The sequence below is a fragment of the Pholcus phalangioides genome, unplaced genomic scaffold (assembly GCF_987345545.1).
Source record: "Pholcus phalangioides strain wild (caught in Gottingen) unplaced genomic scaffold, Ppha-v1.0 ptg000021l_1, whole genome shotgun sequence".
Lineage (NCBI taxonomy): Eukaryota > Metazoa > Arthropoda > Arachnida > Araneae > Pholcidae > Pholcus > Pholcus phalangioides.
The window spans coordinates 4,480,868-4,504,703 of NW_028301614.1; the positions used below are offsets into that span (position 1 = coordinate 4,480,868).

At 34.8% G+C, this 23,836-nt stretch overlaps 1 protein-coding gene across 1 annotated transcript in view; it reads left to right on the forward strand.

The window, feature by feature from the left end:
- Positions 1-829: 829 nt before the first annotated feature.
- LOC149070523 (acetoacetyl-CoA synthetase-like) overlaps positions 830-23,836 on the forward strand; it is a 62,989-nt gene continuing 39,982 nt past the window's right edge. The window contains exon 1 of the mRNA XM_089249071.1: positions 830-870. The gene's annotated coding sequence lies outside the window, so the exon portion shown is untranslated. The remainder of the gene's footprint in view (positions 871-23,836) is intronic.

Below are 23,836 nucleotides of genomic sequence, written 5' to 3' on the forward strand. Positions count from 1 at the left end.
CATGAATAAGAGAATTTCTTCATGATTCTATATCCGCAGAGTACAGCTCTCCCTTATTCATTATCTTTTCCATCTACATTTCAGGAGATTAATGACCTGGAAACTCAAAAAGCAGTTAAATTTCATATCCGAAGTGCATATAGTCATAGATTTCCAGCAATAATATTTAACCGGTGTTTCACAATGATAGGTCAAGGTATGGGAAACGTTGATTCATATCATACAAATAAAATAACTTTTAAGAAAGTGACAATTAACATTCAAAGTAGTGATTTCAACACAAAGCGCGAGCAGAAATTTCAGGCCGAATTCCCATTCGATTTAGTAATAAAAAAAAAAAGGAATTGAGATTGGTGGTTAGTGCTTATTAGATGATTGTGTGATTCTCTACAGAAAAACTCACGGTGAATTCTCAATGCATCTTATCAAAGTTACAAAATGGGGAGGAAAGAGGCACAGCACGTTGATCATTAAATGGCGCTATAAAAAAAGTATTAAGAATTGAAAATAGGTGATAAAAAATGACGGTGTATGAGTGAGATTATAAAAAAAAAATCATATATTCTGTAAGGAGTTCTCATCCATCATGGACAAAGAAATTTTTTTATTATAGGGAACGAAATAATTGAAGAAAGATCTAATATCCTAGACCCGAATTTCTCAAACCATTTTGTGTTGACCTGAAAAGAAAAAAAAAAATGTACCAGCGAATTATATATGAATGTGAAAATTCACTATAAAGCGTAGAAATTTCGAGATTGTTTGGTAAAGGACACGCCCTGTGTGTCTGTGGGTAGAATTCATATATATATATAAATACTGTCTTTTTACAGAATTTCATCGATTGCATCTATTCCTATATTGTGAAAGGTAAGTTGATTTGAAATGTAAGAAAAATCTAAGATCGAGACTCTCTCTCGGTACAACGGAGTTGCTTTACGCCGTCTAAAATTCGTTATGAAGAAATAATTTCGGTACAAAATGAATTGACGAAAATGTTCACGTTTTAGAATGTAAATTATATGTTAACTATCAAAAACACTATGTAGCTTAAGTTACATAGTTTGATAGTTATGTTTTGCAAAATTTCCTTTTTTTGGTTTTTTGCAAAATTTCGTTGAATTTACCATACTAAATTGTATATAAAAATGATAAATTTGCAAATATATAAATTTGCAAATATATAAATTTGCTTATTTAATTTCAATTTGTTTTTTTAGGAAATAGAAGTGGTTTTTTTTGATGAAATTTGGCAGTTTATAATAGCTTTTCAATGAATTTTGATGACGTTTTTAATCAATTTTATTCATTGTAATCAATGAATAAATCATAATTAATATATATGTATCAAACATATAAATAATTTAAGTTTATTTTATTTTTTAAGTTTTGATCTAATGGTTTACATTTGGAAAAAGTTTTTTGAATTTTGTTCAAAATGTTTTAAATGTTAAAAAATTTTGATTAAATGCTTTAACTTTTTTAAATCTGAATATCGGATAACTTTTAAAATAGGTTTTTCAAGTTCATTTCGGAAAAATTTTTAAATGATTAAAAGATAATCCATAAAAAATTTTTAAATTTTTCTCTCTCTTAACTCCAATGTTGATGAACTTTTAAATTGAATTTTAATGAATTATTGAAATTATCGAACCAGATTTTGATGAATTTCGAAATAAAATTTTAATGAATTTTTGAATAAAATTTTAATGAATTTTTGAATAAAATTTTAATGAATTTTTGAATAAAATTTTATTGAATTTTTGAATAAAATTTTAATGAATTCTGAAATCAAAGTTTAATAAATTTGTGAATGTAATTTTAATGAACCTTTAATTAAATTTTAATGAAATTAAATTTTAATAAATATTTAAAATCGAATTTTAATGCATTTTTAATTAAATTTTTATAAATTTTTGAATCAAATTTGAATGAACTTTGAATCAAATTTGAATGAACTTTGAATCTAATTTTGATGGATTTTTGAATCAGATTCAAACAGATATTTGAATCTAATTTTGATAAATTTTTCTGAAAAAAAAATAAAATTTTTACTTATCTCGGCAAAATTGTAAATTTGTGGAAATTTCTGAAAATACTGTAGCCTCTATAGAAATGAATAAGCAAAGTTTTTTTTTTACCGTAGTTCTTATACTTGGTAAAAACTTCCTTTATACGTATATAATGTACATCGCGAATTATTCCTCCCTAACGAACTTTCTAAACAACAATTTTCCTTTTACGGTGCGAAGTAACTTCACACGTGACTGTATTTAGTAAATATGAATTTAAATAATATACAGGAGAATTTTATTTTTTTATAAACATTTCAAATATTCAAGAATTAAAAAAAAGTTAAGTTTTGTAAATGTTCATACACAGCAATAAAACTAAAAAAAATTAAAATATGATTTTATAGAATATATATTGATATGGAAGAGAAAAACGACGGTTTTTCATGCATTTTCTTAATGCATTAATAATTAATAATGAATATTCCATGCTAGAAAAATGCCTAATTTTCTTTTTAAATTCACATATAAGTGTTAGGACATGATAAAAATCTATAGAAACAGAACCAAATCGAAGGCAATATCATTTAAAATATTTCAACACGCAGCAATGACGCAGTAACCGATCACGATGTCGTCGATTCCGAAGGACGTATCATCTAATAGTTTTGTTTGGATACTAACTAATTACCTTTAAAACGGATCAATTAGTGGTTTTTTCCCCGATATTATCACTAAAATTCCCCCATTACGATATTATCTCGCATAAATATGGGTCACCACCCAATAGAAATATTCCTCGAGCGTTGTAAGAAATGATATTCCGAGAATCCGTCCGTATCGTAGAACAATCGTGTTCGACCCATGGCCAGCGGGCCAAAAATGTGGCTTTCGGAGTCATCTGATGTGGACCGCTGTCTCAAACTTTATTTTGCGAAAATGAACTAAGCAGCTCGTAACCAGATTCCTTAAGTGATCCGCGGTACATTTCCAGATTACTTAAATGATCCGTGGCCCATTTGCAGATCGTTTAAGTGACCCATGGCACGTACCGTGACCACTTAAGTGACCCGCAACCGGTTTACAGATCATTTAATTCATCCGCGACAAATTTCGAGGCCACTGAAGTTACAGTTAAAAATCACTCAATTCCCTCGCGACACCTTTCCAGACACCTTAAGCAACCCGCAACACATTCCCAAACCACTTAGGTGACCCACAGCCTATTTACAGATTATTCAGTTGACCCTCGGCACATTTTCAGACCATTTAAATTACCCACAGCATATTCCCAGACTACTTATAAGTGACCCGCGGCATATTTACAGATCACTCAAGTGTCCTGGAGCACCGTTTTAGATTCCTTAAGTGACCTGCGGCGCATTCTACGACTACTTAAGTGACCCGCGGCGCATTCTACGACTACTTAAGTTACCCGCAACACACTCCCAGACCACTTAATTCACTTGCAACACATTCCTAGATCACTTAAGTGATTCGTCGCATATTTACAAACCACTCAAGTGATCCACAGCCTATTAAAAGAATATTCAATTGACCCGCGGCACATTTTCAGGCCATTTAAGTTACCCAGAGCATATTCACAGACCACTTAAGTGACCCGCAGCATATTCCCAGACCACTTAGCTGACTCGCAGCAGATTTACAGATCACTTAAGTGTCCTGCAGCACTGTTTCAGATCCCTTAAGTGACACGCGGCACATTCTTCGATTACTTAAGTGACCCGCAACACATAATCCCAGACCACTTAAATGATCCGTCCGATATTTACACACCACTAAAGTGGCCGCAGCACAGTTAAATGATCATTCATGTGGCCCACGACACGTTTTTAAACCGATGAAGCGGCCCGCACCCTTCAAAAAGTTGAGCACCCTTACTGTAGGACGTCCATCTATCTGTTCATCGTTGGCCGACTTTATTTACGAGAAAGTTTACCGTTAAGAAAACTTTTTTTTTGTTTTGTTTTGTTTATTTAGCACTTTTTCCTCCTTGAAAAATGAAGGCACACACACACAGAAACAATCCATTTGCCAGTAGCTCACCCTTAAATCAGCCCCGAAACCCAGATTTCAAACAGCTCCATTAAATACATTACATTTTCTTATTGTAAAATAATAAAAGTAAACGAGGGAGAAAAAAAACCCAAGAGGTTAAGTAAGAGCCGGAAGACGGCTTTTTCATCCAATATGATTCTGGATAGACACATTTTTGAAAGGAAAGAGAAAACAGATTAAAATCGCTTCTTCCCGAAGGGAATATCAAGATATACAGATAGCATTACAATAAGAAAAGACAGCTGGGTAACTTTGAAAGTGTGCCATACATTTTACACAATTCTAACTACGATGTTTTCCCTTAATTGCTACCCCAAGCGAATAATAATTGCTAGCTCGCTGTCAGGTAAAGAGGGATTATCTTCATATTGCAGGATAATTTTGTTTTTTTACACGCATGTGGTGTGGATACTCCTAGTGGTTCATTGCTCAATGGATAGGTTGTGACATCGTTATCGTAAAAGTGATGTTGGGCATTAAACCTGAACAATGATTAAGAAAGTCGTTCAATCCTTGTTCGGCTGAAGGTCAGGCAAGTGACTGGAATTTGTTCATATACGGTGGATCCTGCTTATATGATTTTGAATACTATAAACATGTTGGGGTAAATCGTGAAGCTATTCATATATACTTGGAATAAGACAACAATAAGTATTCCTTATAGGCATTGTATAACATTTTATCATGTGTATATATTGTTTATAATTTTTGTTAATTGCATTTTTAATTGGGTTGCTATATTTTTGTTGGAAATATATGACATCCATATTTTTATGGGTATCTTTTCTCAGCCACCTCGTTGGGCATTTTGCCTGTTGTGGCGTTGTATTTGTATTTATACCGTGAACTAGGGTGAGACTTGGGTACAGATTTTGGACATTTCTCTGTAGTCATTGCAGCATTGATATGGAGTGGTGGTCGGCTGAAGCTGGTTATCAGCGGTTTTCCAGCTTCGAGGTGCGGATGCGAGCCCGTCTCCCCATTTGAAAAAGTCTTTCCGCAGAGAGCAGGCAGTCCTACAACACGATAGTGACATAACATGAAAATTCAAGCATTTCCATCTTTACTTCCGAGAATGAAAGACAGATGGTAGCATGAACACGAAACAAGCGCAACTCGGCATCATAAATAGGTTAAGGCTACAGATACACTCAGAGCACACATTCCGCATGTGCCGATTTATTAGAAATTCAGTGTACAAGTTACATGTACGGTTAAATAGTAGTGGCATTGACATGGAGAAGCATGTAATAGAAATCGAAAATTATTTTTTTCGCGGATAAGATAGAGTACAAAAAAATGCCAGTGGCATGGTGAAGTCATGGTGTAAGTCGCTGGAATAAATAGTTTAGTTTCTGCAGCTCTTTTAAAGATGGGGTTAGCAATAAGTGTTTATGATTTAAGCATAGAGATTTGAGATCGCCATGTAAAATTTCAGTTTTGTGACTTAATGCTTTCCGTGTTTTTCTGCACTTAACATTTTGATTTGAATACGTCTTCTAAATCATCTGAAGATACTGTGTGCATTCACAAAAGTTGCGTAATGAATTAATCAAATGCTAATATCGTATCAGTGCTTTTGATGATCTCTTAAGACAAATCCAATGATGCTGTTACGGTAAATGTGATAAATCGTTTGTTATAAATAATCTCTGGCGTACGCAAAGTGGGGGTTCTAATCCCTCCTTTATGAATTTTAAAAATCCATACGGAAAAATAACTGAGATAAAAAATGGTTTGCAGGGTTAGCATCGCTAGGTCACGGGAATGTTTTTGACAGGAAATAAATAACTAAAAAAACAGCCGATAGGTGGCGCTGAAATACACAAGTCAAAGAAAAGATACGCAGATAACGAACAGAATGCCTCCAAATCGTTTATTACAGCAGTATGTGTTCCACATGACCACCGCCACCATAAGGTATAACACATTGCAAGCGAGTCGCAAATTGCAGCAGTTCCACACACACGGTTTATAACGGTGAAGTGGTTGTGGATTAGGAGAGCGAGTTCTTATAACCGTCTCATTTGCATATTTCCACCGAAGTCGCTCGTACCAACGCTACCTATCGGCTGTTTTTTGAGTTTTTTTCCCTGTCTTAAAAAAAATTCCCTGCCCAAGCGATGCTAAGTCTCCAAATCGTTTTTTATTTCGGTTATTTTTCCGGTTTTTATTCATTTTTAAAGTTTCTACGGACTTTTTGCTCACCCTGTATTTTCTGTTTAAGCCCTCTAATACATGTTTTTGCGTATTTTTTCACGATAATTATTTTCCCCACGTCAATTATGGCATCAAACTGCAATCACGAGGCGGTAATCATTTTTTTCTCCAAAATTTGGCAGAAAAAAATTTGTAATTATTTTTATAGTTTTTTTCTCGTCACATGGAGGTATTCCAATACAGCTGCTATGTATAGCGATGGAAAAAATGGATTTGGCTCCTACCAGGCTGTCATACATTAGCACATAGACCGTATCGCGAATTTCCCGGCTTAACCCATTAACGACGACTTTGCTTTTTTTATAAACAAAAAACAATGAGTGAACCACTTCCACCATTTAGTGACAAAGAAAAAACTTAAAATTTGGAATGACAAATTTTCTTATCAACCGGCGTTAATGGGTCAAGTCCGAATCATGTCTGAAATTCGGAATTCGGCCAGAACTCTTGGCCAACTCGCGAAGTGGCCGGTCCCGTCGCGAATTGGCCGCTCTTTGGGCTATGGCAATAGTGCTTATAATATAAGTGCTTATTAAATTTAACCCTTTAATTGGCAACCATTGAAATATCCGAGGAGAAAAATTTTGAGGGGTCATTTTTGCATTTGCTCATGCTATTACATGACAAGAAAAAAAAAAACCAATCGTCAATATTAGAAAAAATATAAAATGTTGCACTTCTGAACAACATCCCTGAAGCATGTATTGATAAATGATAATAATATAATTATAAATGAATTTTTATGATTTATCATAATAATAAATTCACAGCAATGCGTATGCTCCACGCATGGTATTTCCCTACAAAATTAAATGGTTAAAAAAAAATCGCTCTTGCTTGGCTAGTCAAAGAATAGGAGAAGTGTACCATTGAGACATTGTGCTGGTAATTATAGAAATTTCATGAACAGCTCACAAGTTAAAATCGAATGTCTACCGAATGATTATCTTAACAGAATCAGTGACGAAACGAGCTCAAAATAAACAATGCATTTTTTTCCTGAAAAATATAAGAAACTCATATATTGCTTTTGAGAGCAACACGGCTAAATGAAATTTGACAGTTTGAGTAACCACACGTCATTTGAAAACTTTTTTTAGTAATTAAAAGTATGTTTCTAAAGTTAACTGTTGCAGAGATATCCGCTGTGCAATCAATTTGGGACAGCCTATATAATGTGATACCATATACACCTTTCAGCAAGCAGCATTTAAAAAAAAATAAAAATAAAAAACGATGAGGTCAAGGCACCGCATAGCCACTTGAAATAGCGTCGAAGAATGATGAATGCTCATTTCCACGCTCCATACGTATCAAAAATTGAAAAATAATTTTTTTTTAAATATTTTATCCAAGTAAAGATAACTGGGCTTGTCAAGTGCAGCTATACGTATAAGAAAGACAATAATTATCACCTTGGACGAAAAAGATCGCCTTTTAAATCTATAGCGAACGCTATCTTTGTAAAAAAAATCCCTTTTTCTGGGATACGCATTCTTTAAGATCTCGACCTTGTTAGGTGAGTTCTGTACCATGGCCAAAAACACTCGATATTAGCTAAAACAACAGAACCAATGTCGAATATACGAACTTCAAAAGCGACCAAGGTTAAACGTTTGAATTTTAATTGCGATTTCCGATCGGATCGTGAAAGAAAAATCATGTCAGACAGGATCTACATTCTTTTCTTTTTTGGCTAATAGTGTATCGGTAACTTAGTCGTTTTTTTCGTTAATTAGTATCATAATTGCTATAGACATACGTATTTATCAACAACAGGAAATATATATCTCTCTGTGATGGCTTGAGTCATCTCTATTTGTCGGATTTGTATTTTTACGCACACAATATGGTTCTTATTTGCTAGTGAATTTAACCACGTTTTTAAACCACATTATCTGGCATGACCTAACTCTTATTGTTAGATTTTTATCGAGAAAATGTGTTTTTTGAAAACAAAATGAAAATACATAACACAAATTATAATATAATTGACTAAATAAAAGAGATAACTTGTCCGAAATGATTGACTTTTACATCATAAGACAGCTTGGAGTCATGAATTTACGTTTCAAGACAGCTGAATTGCTCCTCTTTTGTACTTGATGTATTTATATAGATTCAAAGCCGATCGTAAGGGTGTGCGACAGGTGCGTTCGCATCGGGCCCCACACTTTGAGAGAGACCCCGCACTCACGATAAACAATTGGAGGCTTTCACTAATTTTTGAATTATATATTACTAGCATTAAATCCGAATCTTCATAAATCCTAGAAGTTTTTCTTTTAATTCTGAATTTTCATCAATATTGCGGAATTTTTTTTCTTCTGTTAATTTCGCATTTTCATAAATTCTGGAATTATTTACTTGATTAATTCTCAATTTTAACTAAAACAAAAGAATGAATGTCGAATATACAAACTTCCAAAGTGATCAAGGTTGAACTTTCGAATTTTAATTGCGACCCAATCGTGAAAGAAAAATCATGTTTGACACTATCTACACTCTTTTATTTTCTTTTTCGGCTAATAATGCATTCGTTACTTAGTTGTTTTCTGTTAATTAATATAATAATTGCTATGGATACTCGTATTTATGAATAGGAAATATATATATCTCTGTGATGGCTGGAGTCATCACTATTTGTTGGATTTGTATTTTTACAATGTGGTTCAGTCAAGGCACGTAAACGATTTCTGGCATGACACGAGTTTTATTCATAGAAATTTATCGAGAATGTGTTTTTGAATTTAAAAAAATGCATTACACAAAATATAATCTAGTTGACTAAATAAATAAATATTAAATTATTGTAATTAATAATTTTTTGCTGACGTTTTCCATGTCGTTTGAATTTAGAGATAGCTTGTCTAAAATGACTGGCTGTTATATCATAAAACTTGCTTCGAGTCATGAATTTGCCTCACAAGACTTACTTAGCTGAATATCTTGTCTTTTGTACTTGATGTATACATAGATTTAAAGCCGATCGAAGCGGTGCGCGACAGGTGTGGCCACTCCGGGTCCCGCGCTGTTTGTGAGTCTCTTCACGCACGGTAAACCATAGGGGGCTTCCACCTATTTGTGAATTATGTTTTGCATTAATTCTGAATTTTCATCAATATTCTGGAATTTTTTCTTCCGTTATTTGAGTTTCATCAATTCTTGAATTCCCCCCCCCCCCCGTTTATTCTGAAATTCCATCAATATTCAATATTCAATATGTTTTTCTTCCGTTAACTCTGCATATTCATCAATTCTGGATTTTTTTCTCCCGTGAATTACGCAATTTCATGAATTCTGGATTTTTTTTCACCCGTTAATTACGAATTTTCATCAATTCTGGATTTTTTTTCTCCCGCTAATTACGCATTTTCAATTCTGGATTTTTTCTCCCGTTAATTGAGCATTTTCATGAATTCTTGATTTTTTCTCCCGTTAATTGAGCATTTTCATGAATTCTTGATTTTTCTTCCGTTAATTACGTATTTTCATGAATTCTGGATTTTTTTTCTTCCGTCAATTACGCAATTTCATGAATTCTGGATTTTTTTTCTCCCGTTAAATACGCATTTTCAATTCTGGATTTTTTCTCCCGTTAATTAGGCATTTTCATCAATTCTAGAATTTTTAATTTCATTGGCTCTAAACTTTAATCACTTCTGGAATTATTCACAAATTCTCAATTTTAACTAAAACAAAAGAACGAATGTGTCAAATATACGAACTTCCAAAGCGACCAAGGTTAAACGTTCGAATTTTAATCGCGATTTCCGATCCGATCGTGAAAAGAAAATCATGTTTGACAGGATCTACATTATTTTCTTTTTCCAAAGCGACTAATAGTATAGCCGAAAACTTGGTTGCTTTTTGTTAATTAATACAATAATTGCAATGGACACACGTATTTATCAACAACAGGAAATATATATTTCCAATGTGATGGTTGGAGTGATCATTATTTGTTGGATTTGCATTTTTACAATGTGGTTCCTTATTCTCTGTCAAGGCTCGTAAAGGATTTCTGACATGACCTAAATTTTATTGATAGAATTTTTTACCAAGAAAATCTGTTTTTTTAAATAAAAAAATGAATACGTCACACAAATTATAATATAATTGACTAAATAAATATTAATTATTGTACTTAACAATTATTTTGCAGACGTTTTCCATGCCGTTGGAATTTAGAGGTAGCTTGTCTAAAATGATTGTAATGTTATATCATACGACTTGCTTCGAGTCATGAATTTACATCACAAGACTCAATTAGCTGAATAGCTTCTCTTTTGTGTACATGGATAGTTCTCTTGACGTATACATAGATTCAATGCCGATCTTAAGGTGTGCGACAGGTGTGGCCACACCGGGTCCCACTCTTTGTGAGGCTACGCACTCACAATAAACCATAGGATGCTTCCACCAATTTTTGAATTGCTTCTTGCATTATAATTATGAGTTTTCATCAGTTCTATAATTTTTTTCCCGTTAGTTCTGAATTTTCATCAATTCTTCAATTTTTCCTTCAATTAATTCTGAATTTTTTCTTTGATTGGTTCAAAATTTTTCTCAAATCTGCAATTATTCATTTCATTAATTCTGAATTTTAACTGAAACAAAAGAACGAATGTCGAACTTCGAAAGGCGAAACGATTTCCGATCCGACCGTGAAAGAAAAAAGTATGTCTTACTCGGTCTACATTTTCTCCTCTTTTTTTTGACTGATAGTGTATCGTTTACTTAGTTGTATTTTGTTAATTAATGTCATAATTGCTATGAATACACGTTTACAACAACAACAACAGGAAATATATAGTTCTTTGTGGTGGCTGAAGTCATCTCTAGTTGTCGGATTTTATTTTTAAAGCATGGTTTCTATTTTCTGGTCAAGGCACGTAAAGGTTTCTGTCATGACCTAAATTTTATTGGCAGCTTTTTATGAAGAAAATGTGTTTTTGGAATCAAAATGTATACACAATACAAATTTTATGTGAACAAAATGACTAAGTAAATATTAATTATAATTAATTTTTCTTTTTTGCCGACTGTTTCCATGCCGTTGGAATTTTTAGTCTAAAATGATTGGCCGTTATATCACAAGACTTACCTTCAAGTCATGAATTTACGATCGCCAGGCAGTCCAGTGGTTAGGGAGCTAGCTTCTGACTGTACAGGTCTGGGTTCGGATCCCGGGTCGGGCATGGATGTCTACTAACACTAACAAATTCCCTGGACAGATCGTAACGATCTCTTGGGAATACGTGCTGATCACGTTATTGTTATTATTTGTTATGACAGCTGAATAGCTTCTCTTTTGCACTTGTTTATATCTAGAGCCGCCCTTAGGGGTTTGCTTATGGAAAATGTGGAATGACAAGCATACTGCTCTAATTTTTCATTAATAATTAGAAAGTGGGAAGAAATATATTGAACGTCAAATGAATAAAATACTGTTGGGTTTTGCTTCAAAATACAGTGGAACTTCATTTATACTAAGTTCAAGAAGCCGGACCAAAACGCCGTATGAATGTATAAGTCACACAACTGAGACTTCTTTGAAAAAATGACCCCCAACGGACATACAAAATGATATGAAATTGAATGTGTTTAATTGCATGTACAATTCTGTTGTAAAAAAAAAATTTAATTCATACTTAAGGGGGAAAAATGAATTTTGAAATACATAGCATCATTTTAAATTGCTTAGAATAATACAATTAGCAGAATTATTCACAATTTTCCGTATTCTCAGAAACAAGCAGCAAACACATCACTTAAATGTCCACTCAAAATTGTCAACAACCAGCTCAATGGATATTTTCGTATATGTCAGCAATCACAATGAAATTTATGACTTTTGCTGGTGACAATATACAAGATGAACTGTTCCAGTACCGCGTGTTCATTGTCTACGAAACATTAAGCCCATTTAATGGATATGAATGACTTTTTTTTAAAGACTTCGAGTATTTCAGTTGAAGTGAAAATGTAGATTAATTCATGTTTTCCATCGAATAAATGCATTATTTTAACATTAAAATGTATAGGAACCGATTACGACTGAAGCCAAACGTTGTGCAAATGTGAAAGTCGTAAAACCGAGTGACGTATAAATGAGGTCCCACTCTATCTCTTGGAAACTGAATTACAATTATGCAACCTAATTGTAAAGGCCATAAGTCAATCTCGTTCAGAGGTATATCTCTAATACTTCATTTTCTATTGGAAATGTTCAAGAAGTGTTTGATCACACCATGTATTTGTGAATAAAATGAGTAATTTTGGGATAATTTTTCCCATTATATATTTCAAGTACAATTTTTTTTAAATGTAAAACGTCATAAAAAGTCGATCTCGCTTGATTTTTCACTGATACTGTGTGAATAAATTACTTTTCTTTTCACTTAACTTTTGTCTTAGACAATTTAGTTTTATTCACAGAGGTCAGTGAGTGAATTCTCCCATGTAAATTCTTCATAAGCATTGGTATATGTCCTTGAAAATGCAACCCTTTTATTAGATATGGATACAAGCAACGGATTATGCTGATACCCTACGCTGTAACAACGAACTCTACAGTCGGCACTAATCCTTTTATTTATTCATTTTCCTTGTATCATTACATTCACTTTCACTCGTATCATCGAAAATTCTTAAACATTCTACGCATTTCGAAACAAACGGAAAAAAAAAGTGAAAGTGATAACATCTCACGTGTTTTTAAGTTCTATGACATCCCGACCAAAAAGAAGTACAGCCAGAATCTTGAAGTTGTATCTACGTTTCGCAAACTGACGCTAAGATCATCAGATGGGTCAATGGGGTATGGTCTCTTACGAAACTTTAAAGTAAAAAACCTACAGAGAGCGTTTCGTGACTTTTTTACAGCCAAGATGGGGTTTATACACGGATTCGGCCCAGGGGCGACGGCCCGGAAAATTTCGTCCGTAGCTGGAAGGTCATTTCAAGAGGCACTCAATGACACCTGTTCATACAGTGGCTCTCTCTTTCTCCTAACACTAAGATATATAGTACATCTCTCTTCTCTTCTTTCTCTCTCTTTTTGAACACGAGATCTGAACCTAGGAACGACCGACTAACCCAAATATATTGTTACGTGCTTTGCCTTCCACTAACGTAGAAAGAGAGAGTCCTTAGATTCCAAAAAGAGTCTTCAGCTTCTAAATGAACCCATTCACTTTTTCTTTCAGAAACATTCATATTTCCGTTAAAAAAACACACATATACACGCGATCATTTGGACAATGGGTGAGAACACAATGACTCGATTATATACAACCTCGGTTCAAGGTTGAACTATCTAGGGGAGCAAACACACTATCTCAAGAATTCTAATCACTTCTAAAACCCAAGGAAAAGGGAATCTTCACTACAATCGATGATCCATCGATTTCTCCCTCCAAGTGTTGTCTAATAACTCGACTATCACGGTCAATATCCGAATTGATTCGCATCGGTAGGACATTTCTATAAAGGTAAGAATCTCTCTCATTTTATATCTTCGCATATCATTTGCGCATTATGCTGACGTTCAACCAATCCGAACTAGATCTGATTATAAAAAATTGATTGGTGAATTTATCATTTTAAAACTTATTCGTGGCAAAATAGATTGAGTACATTCGAATATTCGATAAATATTGAATTGGAGACATGTTAGAATTATGATGTTGTTTTGTCAGTATAAAAGTTACTACAAATAATAAATAATTTGTGTGAGAATAATAGGAGATTAAATTTTTTTCCGATTCAGCATGGTGGTCGGCGATAACCAGTCTTTTGTATAGATCAATTACGTTGTTATAGCAGAGCATTGATGAATTTTGAACAATTATGAGGATTAAGGAAACAGATATTTTTGGGATTTTATGTCGAGGTGAACTCGGAAAGAAAAGTCACCTGGTTTCCGCTGTGCGTCTTGCATTCCAGGCAAACATACTACCATCTTCACCACTGGAGACATGACTCATGAGACATCTCACTCACTGTAGATGGTAGCATACATGCCAGGAATGCAAGAGGGCCTCGATTCGAGTCTCGGCGGAGACCAGATAACTTTTCTTCCCGAGTTCAACTCTGCATAAAACCCAGGAAATATCTGTTTCCTCGATATATTGGGCTGAGATAAAACCGTCTGTCTCTATCAATTATGAGTATTATTCCGAGTATTATTGTTTTAGAATCCCTATTTGTTTACACGGTTCTAAGTGGACAGCCAAAAATATTTCGAATGGATATCTTCGAGAGCCAAAACACCTTTATTTAAACGAACCGTCATAATTGCAACGTTTTTCAAGTAGAGGGCTATTTCTCCGTATAAATATATATTAACCACCTTCTCCGTTAACCCTATTCTTTTCTGATAAGGCACAGTCACGAAATAAAGAACAGAAAATTGAGGTGCCATTCTAGTCTGGATAATGAGGGGTTGTGACGATTGGTGGGGTGTATACGAAGCGACGAACATGAATCATTCCTTTATTTTGCATTAACCTGCGAAACACACAACCCTTCGCCATGAAGGTTAAAATCGAACTCCTCGAGAATGTCTTCATCTCTCGATACAACTTAAATCTCACGTGTCTCGTGAATAAAAGTATTGCTGTACATCCTTGTTAACAGCTTGCCTGTTACAGGGTTCCATAAAAGTTATTGCAGAGTATTATTTAATAAATTATTCCCGAACATTGCAGTATGAAAATCGGGTTCATCAATTTTCAGAGAACTAAACAAATTAAATCCAAATGCCGAGAATGATTTTGATTTGCGTACGTCCTGTGCGAACGTGTCACTTGCCCATGCATAAACCATGCTTATTGATGATTGATGATACCATTTGAATAAGACATAATTTGAATTAAATAAAAATCCAATATTTCATTCCGTTAAGGGAACAATAGGTGTCTCAAGCCAAGGCCCGTGGGACAGATATAGCCGGATAACATGATGTGCAGGGTGTTTGAAAAAGAATCATCCGATTTGAAATGCGTATACATGTATTGCGAAAAATATTGAACACATAGACACTTAAGATTAATTTTATATTACGTGGCTAATCATAAAGTTTTTCACAAATCAAATCAAAGGTGCTCAATATGTCCACCTTGGGATGCATGGCATATGTCTATACGGTAGCAAGTTCGTCCCAAACTTTTGCGAGCATGTTTGCATCCACTGCTTCCACGGCTGCTGTTATACGTATCTTCAGTTCGGATAATGTAGCTGGAAGGGGGAGGAACTTATAAACAGTCTTATAAACCCCCACAAGAAGAAATCTCACACTGTGAGGTCCAGCGATCTTAGAGGTCAGTGATATTTAACTGAATCGTCAGGTTCAGTACGGCCGATCCATCGTTTAGGAATGCGATTGTTCAAAAATTCTCGAACATCCAAGCTCTATGCTTCGGATGACAAATGAAGTCATCCGAATCGGTTTCTAACTTTGGGAAAAGCCAATCTTGACAAATACTAAAGTGGCAACCGAAGGAAGAACGTTAGCGCTGCATGTTGGCAACTGCGTGAAACTCGAGATTTCCCTCTTTCTACCTATACATTATTCGATCAAAATGGATTAAAAGCTGAATAGTTATGATATTTTTAAATCGGATGATTCTTTTTGGAATATAATATCCGATACACATATCGGTTATCAGATGTGACCCGCAACCAGAAACTCAATTTTGTTTCTAACTATAGTAGTAAAAATCTGATTTAGGAGCAACTGACATCAAACCTAAGAGACTTTCTTGAGACAATGAACAAAGTAAGCGTTAACATTAGTGTCATTTATTCTAAAACTCAAAAACAGCCGATATCTCCAATTTTAGTTTTCATTGTGGACAATGCCAAACGGCTTCTGATGAATACTTCAACAAAGTCCAACGGAGATGGAGGTTCAGTGGAAAAGTATGATCATACTTTAAAATAATTATTATGCCATTTTAACCTTTTGCGATCCTATGTTGAGGTGGACTCGACATAGGGGACCGCATCACGAAACAACACAACGGTACATTCTTCTTACAACGACCTCTTACGATAATGAGAAGGCCCAGGAGAATTCCGCTTCTTAGCACAAAACTCATACAAATACAAATACAAATACAACGCCACAACAGGCAAATTGCCCAACGAGGTGGCTGACTTAAGAACATCATGGATCCCCGAGCCCCTACCTACTACTGCTACACCACACATGCACCCCCCCCCCCGCGGAACCCCCCAACGAATCTAAATGCGGGAATGTGCGTGTACGTGTAGTGCAACCTGACGTATAGTTTGTTTCTGTGTAATGCTTGTTATGTGTAGTGCTGTCATTTGCCCCCAGTTTTACTAACTATGAGTGAAGTGTTATGGTTGAATGATTTACCGTTGTAGGACTGTTGCTCTCTGTGGCGAGACTTTTTAACGGGGAGATCGGCTCGCATTTGCGCCTTGAAGTTGGGAACCACAGAAAACCAACTTCAGCCGACCACCACTGTGGGGTTCGAACCCGGATCCTCGCATCACGAGTCCGGCTCTATAACCACTCGACCACCACAGCGGCTATCATGTAAGCTATACATAAACTACGAAGGAACAAACATTCATTGACCTTCCACATTGCGGGGGGAGTGCTATAAAATGCGAACTGTACCAGAAAAAAGTGCCGAAAAACCTGTGGATTACTAAAGGCAAAAAGTTTAAAAAATTATGAACCGTATATCTTCTTACGGTCCACGTTTAACCCTTTGTTTTGCAGTGTTGTTCTCAAGCGACATGGATTTCTTATATTTTTCAAATAAAGGAATTTTATATTTTGAGCTTTTTTTCGGGATTGATGCTTCTAAGCAACTCCTAAGTATTCGATTTTGACTTGTGAGCTGTTCTATGAAGTTTCTATAATTAACTAGCAGAATGTACAAAGGTACACATGTCTCCGATTTTTTGACACGCCAAGTAAGAAGGATTTTTAACCCTTGCATTTTGGAGACAAACACCATTTGTGGAGGGCGACATATTTACTGTGTATTCATTCTTCAACAAAAAAGTAAGTTGGCAAATAATAAATGCCATTTTAAATGTTTTTCAAAAACGAATTTCAGGTCTAGATATTTTAATGCTCGCCAATTAAGGGGCTGTCACGGCCCCTAAACTCGAATTTTCAAAAATGACTCTAAAGAATATTTCATAAAAAATTACAAATCAAGCGCAAAAAAGTTTCGTGTCACAATCGGTTCTTTCAAAATAAAAGAAAGAAGTTATGAATTATAGTAGTGTAAATGCATAGAAGAAAAAACACTTTATACTCGATTTTCTAAAATTACAGTTTTTGAGTTCACCTGTAAAATTATAAAAAAAACGACTGCATTAAAAATTCCAAAATTTTGTAGAAATATTTATACGATCCGTGTTAGTAAAAATGAACCTCGGCACTTGAGTATCTGACCATTTATTAGAATTTTATGAATTTTAAAAATTTGAAAAAATACATAATTTTCAAAAATTTGAAAAATACATAATTTTCAAAAATTTGAAAAATACATAATTTTCAAAAATTTGAATTCAACATTTGTTTTAAAAATACTTCCCATTGGTGAATTGCTAAATCAGACGTCCATTTTACTAACGAATGTTGAATAAGCATTCTTGCAAAATTTCAGAATTTTTATTGCTGCAGTTATTTCAAATTTTACGAATCAGCTAAAGAACGTCAACTTGAGAAAATCGCGTTCAAAGTGTTTTTTTCTTGTATACGTTTACGCAATTTTCATTCATTATTTCTTTCTTTTATTTAAAAAAAACAAATTGACCGACTGACACGAAATTTTTTGCCTTTGATTTGCAGTTGGAGATGAAATATTTCTTACAGCAATTTTTGAAAAATCGACTTCAGGGGTCGTGACACCCCTTATGCGGTTGATAGTCTATGCTCTTGAAGAAGTTGAACACATCACTGTCCTAAGGAAAGTGCACAGTTTTCAAGTCAAGTTGCATCATGTGTGCTTCCAAGAAATCGCTATTAAAATTGATAATACGAATTTAACTCGTCATCATGACAATCGCCGAATATATCGCGATGAATAATACACAATTTAGAGAACACTCAATTATATACGACCGATGCGTCATATACTTTACCCATCTTTACGTGAATTTCTTTCCGATTCATCATCATCTGAATCAAGAATATCTTAATAAGGTTTTAACCCTTATGATTTTGATTCATATCAATATTATTATCGATCTTCGCGTTAGTTTTATTGATGTTCATGTCCCAAATTGAGACCTGCATAGTCACGTGCAACAGCAATAAAATAAGAAAAAATATACCATGAAGAATTCGAGAATATATGAGCTTAATCACCAATGGGATTCATATCCATGATCGATCGATCGACAATTTAAGTAATCGCGTTTTCCACATCATACGGCTTAGTGATGGAAGATTGTCACAACAATTCATATTATTCTTTTTTAACGAGGCAATTAGTCGTTTTGTTGTAACGGCCTACTCAGGTGGCCCACTTGACCGTTTCGGACTTAACAGGCTGTAAATTCAAGGACGCAGTCAAAGATCAAGTGGAATTTTCAACACATGAGAGATTTTCATCTTCAGCCTTTTTTTCTTTTACCTGGAAATTTCCAAGGTTTCCATTTAAGAGAAAAAAAAAAATGCTACTTTTCCTTTGGTTAGCTTAACGACAGGATATATACAGGAGACATTCTTGTATCTATTTTCGGAAAAATTCGCTTTGCATATACTACAACCATAATTTCGTATTAATGGATATTTTCACCTTCTGAATAATAACTAAGGACATTGAAATTTCGAATTATTTTTCTTTTTGTCGGTGATTTTCAATGAGGAAAATGAAAGAAAAAAAAATCTAGTTTCTCACATATTATTGATTGAAAAAGGGAGGATATTTGCAATAGCTTTTTTAAATTTCTCGTGGTATGTGTGACCATGAAATAATTAGTGTAGAAGGCCAAGAGAGCGCATGGATATTTATTCATAATTTACTAATAAAGGATTCATGTTATTATAATATACAGGGTGACTGCTTAATTCCCCCTTGCCTCATTTAACTGGCGAAGCGTTGATCATGGAGGTATACTTCTAATTAGAAAAAGCATCCAAATAACGTGAAGACCTCAGGTACATCATTTATGTTGCAAGGAGTTGCAGTCATTAAACAACAAAAAATAACTTTTTATAGGGAAACAATTTGCTCGAAAACTCAATAAGAAAGTTGTTGCCCTGTCTCTCCTGATGCTAACAAACAAAATTCCACTTTTTCAAGTGCAATATTCGCAGAGATATTTGAACTATACGTGTACTATATAAATATCTGTGTACTATACGTGATTTGGATAATTTTGCAAATTGAAGTATGTTTCTATGATGAACAAACAAAGACATACCAAATAACAAGTGATAACTAAAAGAAAAGAAGTTAGAAAATTTAATTTTGGCCTAAAAAATACAGAGAATTGCGAAAAAAATCGAGAAAAAGTCATAATTGTTTTAAAATGATTTTAAACTGGATGTTATTACACTTCTCAGTACATTTGTCAATCTACATTTCTGACGTCAAAAAACAATTTCAAAAAAATTTGAATTAGCTTTTAATAAATAGTTTTTCCTCGTAAATTTTCGCTATAGGCCATTGCGCGCCGCAACACGTATGGCTGATATGTTATTGTGCAGCAAGCTGCTGTAGATTATTCTCAAGGAAGCAAATTAGTCTCTGTAGGTTGTTCAACGGGGACTGTCGATGTTTTTTTCATTTGCACCAAGTCATTATCGTTTCTGACGTAGGTCCAAAGTGGCATACCGCTGTCCCCGGACATGTTGTAGCTTTAACCGAGATACCGCATAAAACATTGGTCATTCCGGGACTTTTTAAAACGACGTAAGTACAGTGGGAACGGCCTGTGTTCTGTGGTCGGTACAGTTTATATATGTTACAGTGAATGCTATATATACTTAATAACTGGTTAATATGCATACTTACCAATCGTCTTGGTAAGTTTATTTAATTTATATCACTTTTACTGCAGATTATGCGTAATACCAAAGAGTCGTTGGTAAATTTGATAAATACTAAAAAAATTATCACTTTTACTGGAGATTATGCATAATACCCACAAGCGTCGTTGGTAAATGTAATTAAAACATTCATCACCTGTATCTGCGATTATGCATAATACTGTAGCCTAACTGGTAAATATCATAAATATGGAAAATGATCGCAATGAGTCTAGTTTGTGTGATAAATATAGTCGGACCACGATATAATGATAACAAATTTTACTGGTAAGGGTTATCAATTAAAGTAAGCTTCATTGAAGAGAAGGAAGAAGGTCAGTTTTTTCTTTTATGCGAAAAGCCAAGAATGTCAAAATTATGAAAGGCTCCGTATACGTGCCATTCTACGTCGTTATATCCGGGGTCGTTGCGTTTTAAGTTATAAACAAGGTCCATAAACGTTATTCCCTCACGGGAATTAGTCACAACAGATAATTATTGACGTTATAACCGAGATGTCGTTAAAACCGAGCTACAACTATACTTTCATTTACCGGACATATCGATCAAACTTTAGTCTAGGCTGATGGATCGGTGATGTGAATTATGTTTAAAAATGCCGAGATAAATGTGAAAAAAACCAAATTTTCAAGGCTTATAATAATTTAATAATTTATGCGGTTTTTCATTCTTATAAACTCTTATTTGCATTTAATTTAATTTTTATGGCAAAATATGTGCAGTGCACCCATCACGAATGGAAGAAACTGTGGTTGAATTTGAGTGATATTTTCGCATGATTTCTCTCATATTCATCATAATTAAAAACATTTCATTTGGGATTCGTGGAATTATGCTTAATCGCCGGTTAAAGTGATAAATGTAGGAAAATTTATTTAACACAAAGAGAGGATTTTGTATAATAGCCAGTGATTATGGATAATCATCGATTTATCACATTTTATTGTAACATAAACAATGTTTTATATGACTGTAGTGGACCTCAAAACTATTAAAAATCGGATATAACGAACTTTACCGATATCCTCCCCTTTAAACGTTTGTTGGAATGCATGTTTATTCGTCTCTTTCTAGACGCGGCAGTACAAAAACAAAACGGCGATGATATGAAAGCAGAATACAATCGTAGGAAGTCCCCCCCCCCCATCGGGAGGTTAATTTGAATATTTTATCATTTTTGTCGCACCACGGTCATTTTCTGCACACGAGGGTTAATATAGACCGGGACCTATAATTTATTGCCGATTCCGAACGGCAGGCTTGTTTTTATACTCATCGGGAGGTTGGTCCGCTAACCCCTCGATCTGGGACTCCCTGCGGTAGCAATTTTTTCTGCGATCATGTCGCCGTTTCTGTTGTACCCCTGTGTGTCAGGAAAGTTTTCTGACGAGGATGAACTGGGTATCGAACTCGCGACACCTCTAAACATCCTTTGGTACTTCAGGCGAGTATCGTATCGACCTGAGCCACCGCGCCCCGGAGGGGTTAACTCACCAATTCGTCGGCGAGATTCATGAAAAGAAATAGTAATGTCCAACATTATTATTCGGCAATTAACTGCAGCTGCCGGTTTAATTTGTCCTCGTGTGCGACAAAAATGATCAATTATCCCGAGTCTGTCATCATTGGTCGGAACTGTCAATGAGCCAGATGTAATATCCTAAATTCCAGTAAAGGCAATCAACTCATAATGCTGTTATTTTTCAAGTAATGGTTAAATATATATCGACGTCATCTGACATTTTATACTGGGTGCATAGTTAACATCACGGACCGTTGATCCTATAGGCGTACTTTCAAAAAAAAAAAAAAAAAAAAATACAGGATAAATGCAGATAAAACGCGTTTTACCACATTTATCATTTTTTTTTCCTAAACTTTCCTCCGTTTTTTGAATTTAAATATCTCAGCAAATATTGCACTTAGAAACGTGCAATTTTCTTTTGTTAGCTTCAGAGGAGAGACTTTCTAGTTGGGTTCATCAAATTCTAATTGAGTTTTCGGGCACGGGATGTCCGAATAAAAAGAATAGTAATACTTAATAACTATACAAGCCCTTGCGATATGATAAACTTATCTCAGTTCTACACGTTATTACGATAATTTTTCTAATTGAAAGTTTGCCTCTAGGATCAACGGTTCGCCAGTAATTTGCGGATCGTGCTTTTAGCTATGCACCCTGTATATGATCCGCATTTGCTTATTATAAATACAATACAAACTCAAGGGCCCCAACAGATAAAATGCTCTATGAGGTGGCCGAAAAGAAAAACTCAAAAAGAACGCGCAATAAAAAAATATATATATGTGGATGCCAAATACTGTATATCTCTAAAATATAGCAACTGTAAAAATAGAGCAACCAGAAAAAAAAGATGTACCATATATACTCGTGTATAAGCCGAGTTTTTTGAAGAAAAATTCGTTCCCCAAGTGGGGGGTGGGGGGAGGGTCGGCTTATACTCGGGTCAGTTTTTGATGAGAAAATAACGACCCCCGTAATCAGTAGTAATTTTTGTAGCAGTGTTCGGAAAACCGGCATTATTGGTATGGAATATGTTCAAACCCCCGATAATGTCAAAGACAAGGCAAAGAAATCGAAAACATCATTGACTTTGATACCAGGTCAACTAACGTCGATTGTACAGCCTTTAGATGTGAGCATCAACAAGTCTTTCAAAGACTATTTGAGGGATTTGTGGATCGAATGAATGAGTTCCGATGATAAAAACCACAAAAAGTGGTGCCTTGAAGAAACCTGACATTTGTCTAGTGTGACAATGGGTACATGAGGCGTGGAATTCTGTTTACTTCGAAATTATCATCCAATCCTTCAAAAAGTGTTGCATCAGCAATGCGATGGACGGAACCTCTTTAAAAATGACAATTGGGATGACAGAGCCCAGATGATCGCACCCCCCATGATGATCTGATGGATTACCATGAGCTTGGAGACTTAGAAGAAACGGATTAAAAAGTTTGAATCATTTTCTAATGTAAATTTCCGCAAGCTATTCACACACACACATTTTACATGAAAATATAAGAATTTTTTCTCTGAAATGCACGAATTGTTTAGGGTCGGCTTATACACGGGTTTCTAATTTATCGCGGTTTTGGTGGTCCTAAAGTGAGGGGGGGGGGGGTCGGCTTATACACGAGTATATACGGTATGTATACAGTGTTACTGCCAAAAGCCGAAGTAGGCCACTTCGCGAATTGGTCAGCCCTGTTGACCCCCCACCACTGTCCGAAATTTGGGCTTTGGCCGGCCCTTATATGTTGATCCTTATGCATCCTTACGTATGTATTAATAAAATATCAATATTAAGATTCCGGTTGCCATTGCTAATTATAAATAGCTATTGTTATCTCAAAAAAATACGTCAACGTAGCGATGAGACCTGAAGCATAGGGATCGATATGTGGGGGGGGGCGACGAAAGCCCGAACTTCTGGCATCGTTCAGG